Source organism: Manis javanica, chromosome 3 (assembly GCF_040802235.1).
Source record: "Manis javanica isolate MJ-LG chromosome 3, MJ_LKY, whole genome shotgun sequence".
In the NCBI taxonomy this organism is placed as follows: Eukaryota; Metazoa; Chordata; class Mammalia; order Pholidota; family Manidae; genus Manis; species Manis javanica.
The window spans coordinates 213344219-213350230 of NC_133158.1; the positions used below are offsets into that span (position 1 = coordinate 213344219).

General features: G+C 45.2%; 1 pseudogene; it reads right to left on the reverse strand.

Moving 5' to 3' along the window:
• Positions 1 to 5401: 5401 nt before the first annotated feature.
• Positions 5402 to 5761, reverse strand: LOC108389364 (large ribosomal subunit protein eL31-like; annotated as a pseudogene).
• Between the last annotated feature and the right edge of the window lie 251 nt (positions 5762 to 6012).

The window sequence follows — 6012 nt, forward strand, 5'->3', positions numbered from 1 at the left end:
TTTCCACACATGGAGCCTGAAGACACATCCTACCAACTTTGGGACCCCAGAGACGGGTGGCTTTTTCATCAGCAGCCCTGGCAGGAAGGTCTCAGGACAAGTATGGATGCATCTTCAAACCGGCTAGCTTGGGACCCTGGCTCCAACACAGCCCCAAGGACTAGCTGTCCCCTAGGAAAGAGGATCCTTTCATCCAAAGAGGGGCCGGGAGAGGCCAAGTGCTGGGGCCTGCCCTCCAGAGAAGTTCCCTCTGCCCTTAAAAAGGAAATTACCAGATGCTCCTTCAGATTGTATGTTCCAAAGAGAAAAACAAGCCAAAGTTAAGTACACAATCTATATATAAATGCAGGAGACAGGAGCTTGCAAAATGCACCTGTTGGAACTCAACTTTATGAAAAGGCCCCCATCTGAGCAGGCTGCTCAGAAAGTGTGAATAAAGAAACGCGGACTGGCCTCCGAAGTGGCTGGGCAGCCGGGAATTAGACTGACCTAGCCTGGGAGACTCCCAGGAGCTTTTCAAAGGAGGGAAAAAAGTCTGCCTCTTGAACACACAAGGTTGGGGGCGGGGAGACGAATGAGGTAACGATGGGAGCCCGGGGTGAACTGTGAACTGCTGCACAAATGGTGGCTGGTACTCTTAGCAGAGGAAAACCCCCCGAGCCGGAGGCAGGGCACAGGAGCAGCTCCAAGTCAGCAGGCAGAGCTGGAAGAAGAACGGCACGCTTGAAGGTAGAAGAACTGAGTCTGAGGCCCTTTAGTGGCATTAGATGAAAGGATAAGACGCACACTGGGTGCCCGGCGTGGTGCCTGGTGTGTGGTGAGAACCCAGCCACGGTCACCTCTTCACAGCGACAGTCCTGGTTCACCCAGACAGCGCGCAGAACAGGAGGCGGCCGGCGGCTCAGCTGGGCGTGCCGACCCAGAGGGTCAGGCTAGCACAGTTAGGCCAACCGAACCCCAAGGGCCACTCCAGCTAGAGGGCCTGCGATTTCATTTAGGAAACTTTCAGTAAACAGCTACTGAATCCAATCAAATTGCAGCCTGGGTGATGGAAATGTTCTGGGTTCAGATAGTGGTGCTGCTGGCACAGCCTTGGGAAAATACTAAAAAACACTGAACAGTCCATTTTAAAAGAGTAAATTTTATGGTATGTGAATTATATCTCAATTAAAGAAGAAAAAAATGAAATGTGATAGGCTGGAGCCCAGGACATGGGTCAGACCAGGGCAGAAATACACTTCAGCTCAGCAGGTCGCTGGTTTTCAAACTGTCCCTCCCTCTGGCCACACCCCAGGGACTTCAGATGATTCTAGAGTCAGTGAGCTCTTAGCAGCCTAAGGCCAAAATAAAGGCCCACCCTCAGCAGGGCCTAGTCACCTTAGGGCCTCCTGGTCCCAAGGGGACACTCTTACCAGCAGTAAGGGCACTACAATGGGAACGCCGAGCAAGGAAGGCACAGCCACGACCTCCTGGACCTGGACAGGTGCGTGGGCGGCAGCCGGCATTTGCCAGCAGCTGTCCAAGGATGTCCTGCCCTGTACACCAGTGGCATAAACAGCCAGCACAGGTCACTGGGCTGAGCGCAACCGACCACTTCTGCCCACAGCTAATAATATTAATGACAGTTTGTTTCAGTGCCGGACATCACCCTCAGTGACTCCCATCTCATTCAACCTCCATGGAAACCCCATGAGACAAGAATTATTGTTATTAAGCCCATTTTACAGATTTCAAAACTGAGGCTTAAAGATGCTAATTAATTTGCTCACACAGGAAGAAGAAATGTATTTGTGAAGACTGTCTCTTAATTCCATGTTCAATGTCAGACATCCGGGAAACAAAGGAGTCTTCAAAAGGATGTCAGAATTTAAGGGTTATCTGGTGAGGATGGGGGAGCTGGCAGTGAGCTTTCTACCTTCTATAGCACTTTTAATTTTAGCAGTAAATATGTAATACTTAGATAATAAAAACTGTGTGTGTGTTTGAATAGAAAAAGCAGTCCTAACACAGGTGTCCCTCAGAAAGCCTCCTCTGGCCCTCTCCCAGGTGTGGATTTGAGTGATTTTTAGAGCATTCCAGCTGATTTTATCAGTAATTACATCATCTTCACCACCTGCCTTTCATCTGGGGTATGTCCTCAGACTGATCTGGACAAGCATGGGAGCAGGTGGATCAGCCCTTTGCCTGCTGAGCACCCTAAGGAGTAGCTTCACTGTTTGCCCACAGCACCGCTGGGTTCCCTGGGCACAGCTCCCCACGTCCTCCACCATCCTGGGCAGCGAGGTCTGATGGTTCCCTTCCCTCTCAGGACAGGCTGGCACAGAACGGGATTGGATCAAGGGATCCCCAAGCTAGCCTCAGGACAGTGGAGTTTTGGGTTCCCCAAAATATACAAAACCTCTGAAAAGTTTGAAACCACAAGAGACAAAAATGAGCTTCCCTCTGCCTCACACACACAAAAAATCAGAAATATAGGGAAAAAATGAAAATACGTGAAGTTTCACTAATGCCCATGGATCATTTTTTTTATATTGTTAATATACAATTACTTGAAGACATTATGGTTACTAGACTCTGTCCATCAGTGTACTAAGATGCTATAAAATCATTACTTGTCTTCTCTGTATATACTGCATTTTCCGTGCCCCTCCCCTGCTGCATTATGTGTGCTAATCATAATGCCCCATTTTCCCCCTTATCCCTCCCTTCCCACCCATCCTCCCCAGTCCCTTTCCCTTTGATAACTGTTAATCCATTCTTGGGTTCTGTGAGTCTGTGAGTCTGCTGCTGTTTTGTTCCTTCAGTTTTTTTTCTTTGTTCTTATACTCCACAGATGAGGGAAATCATTTGGTACTTGTCTTTCTCTGCCTGGCTTATTTCACTGAGCATAATACCCTCCAGCTCCATCCATGTTGTTGCGAATGGTAGGATTTGTTGTCTTCTTATGGCTGAATAATATTCCATTGTGTATATGTACCACATCTTTTTTATCCATTCATCTACAGATGGACACTCAGGTTGCTTCCATTTCTTGGCTACTGTAAATAGTGCTGTGATAAACACAGGGGTGCATCTGTCTTTTTCAAACTGGGCTGCTGCATTCTTAGGGTAAATTCCTAGGAGTGGAATTCCTGGGTCAAATGGTATTTCTATTTTTAGTTTTTTGAGGAACCTCCGTACTGCTTTCCACAATGGTTGAACTAGTTTACATTCCCACCAGCAGTGTAGGAGGGTTCCCCTTTCTCCCCAACCTCACCAACATTTGTTGTTGTTTGTCTTTTGGATGTTGGCCATCCTTACTGGTGTGAGATGATATCTCATTGTGGTTTTAATTTGCATTTCTCTGATAATTAGCGATGTGGAGCATCTTTTCATGTGCCTGTTGGCCATCTGAATTTCTTCTTTGGAGAAGTGTCTGTTCAGCTCCTCTGCCCATTTTTTAATTGGCTTATTTGCTTTTTGTTTGTTGAGGTGTGTGAGTTCTTTATAGAATTTGGATGTCAACCCCTTATCAGAGATGTCATTTATGAATATATTCTCCCATATTGTAGGATGTCTTTTTATTCTAGTGATGGTATCCTTTGCTATACAGAAGCTTTTTAGTTTGATACAGTCCCATTTGTTCATTTTTGCTTTTGTTTCCCTTGCCCAGGGAGCCCCCAGATCATTTTTATTTCTTAACTTTCTGAACACAAAATGGGTGATCTGTGACTTGTGTGTCTTTTCTTGACATTGCTGGCCCTGACAGCAACACGCAAGGCCCCCCGACGCTCGTGGCCATCTGGAGAAGGCAAAAGACATCAAAGACATCAAAGCTCTTGATGCAGCTCCTTGATGCTAGAAATTACCCCCTAAACCTGTACGAAAGAAATGAGCCTTCTCTGCTTCAGTGCGACTCCAGGAGAACCCCATGTTCTGTCCCATCCCCATGGCAAAGTCATTCTCTTCCACAAAGCTTTTGAGCAGGAAGGGCAATCTGCACCCTGGGTATAACCCCATCTGGGATAAGTGGATGTTTCTGCTCTCAGTTCTTTGCTACTGATGGATGGAGATCTTCTCTCCAAATTTTAAGTCACAACTCCATGAGGGGCAGAAAACAGTATGCAGTTCCTCAAAAAATCAAACACAGACTGTTTCTTATGACCCAGCAATTCCACTGCTGATTGTACAGCTGACCCTTGAACAACTCAGGGGTTGAGGTGCTGTCCCCACCCCCACATAGCCAAATACCCACATATAACTTTGATTCCCCATAAACTTAATTACTAATAGCCTACTGTTGGCCAGAAAGACAATTAACACATATTTTGCCTGTTACACATATTCTTACAATAACATAAGCTAGAGAAAAGAAAATGTTACTAAGCAACTCATGAGAGAAAATACCTTTATAGTACTGTACTGTACTTATTGAAAAAAAAATATATATATATATACAAGTGGATCCATACAGTTCAAACCAATGTTTTTGAAGGATCAACTGTATACCCAAAATATCTGAAAGCAGGAACTAGAACCAATATTCACACGCTCATGTTCTTAGCAGCATTATCCATGATAGCCAAAAAGTCCATCCATGGATGAACAAGGTAAACAAGTGTCATATATGTACAATGGAATATTACTTAGCCTTGAAAAGGAGGTAAATTCTGACACATACTACAACAGGGATGAACCTTGAGGAGATCGTGCTAAGTGACATAAACCAGTCACAAAAGGGCAAATACTGTATGATTCCATTTACAGGAGGTCCCTAGACCAGTCAAACTCACAGGGGCAGAAAGTAGAATTGGGATTGCCAGGGGCTGAGGGGAGGGAGAATGGGGGTTAGGGTATAATGGGGACAGAATTTCTTCAGGGGAAGATGTTCTGGAGATGGATGGATGTGTCAGTTGCACAATAATGTGAATGTACTTAAAGCCACTGAACTGTACCCTTAAAAGTGGTTAAGATGGTAACTTTTCTGTTACATGTATTTTACCATAATAAGTCTTTAAAACTCTTTAGAGAGAAGATAGATGAGAACAAGTCAGTCCTCTGGTGAAAATCAGAGATGTCCACACACCCACTGCCCAACAAAGAAGCATGGCCTTGCCTCTGCGTCTGTGTCCTACACCATTCAGCTCACTCTTTAGGAATTTTAATGATCTGACACCACAGGGAGTTTTACACGGAAATCTTCCTGTGGCATAGTTTCTACAAGTTATTTGGCAGAGGAAGAGTGTCAAGACAGATAACAACAATGGACACCTTATTCATCACTTACAAAAATATTCATAACTAAAAATTCTTGGAGGGGAAAAATACTCATTTTCCCCTTTCTCCCAGGCCTTCATCTATCTAGTTCCTTTTCTTTTTTCTTTTTGTTTGCAGTTTTACGACATTATTGGACAATCAGTGGTTAGTTCTCATCCACATTATCTGTCTGTAGATTTTTTTAAGTGGTGGCATGTACAAAGGTAACAAACAAAGGTATTGTTTGGGGGATCTCCATCCTCATTACATGTTCTGGACAACCACACACGGATGTGGTGCGGGACTTTCCTTAAGCCTTTGGCCCAGGCAGCTTCGTTGAGCCTGGTGTCGGTACGTACATCTCCTTCATGGCAAATTTCCGGATCTCTTTGCATGCACGAGGGGAATGCTTCTTGAAACCCACTCCATGGATGCGCCTGTGAATGCTGACAGCGTTTTCCCTGGTCACAACCTCACCGATGGCAAAACGACCCTTTCTCTCGCCCCCCTTCTTGGTGGGAGCCATCCTGCCGGGCCCACGTTGGGAAAAGCTCCCGTTCTTTTTACATCACTCATGTGCACTTTGATCTCTGCCAATTCACTTGCCTTTTCTGTTCCTGGTTCCTGGTCTACATTCAGAAACAAGTAACAACTTGGGCGTTCTCTCCTTACCTTGCCAAGATTGTTGGAAGGATTCTGGGAGACCGGGAAGTGGGAAATATGTGAAAATATAATGGCACTCTGTTCACTCTTATGATTAAGAACTACCTGTAGGAG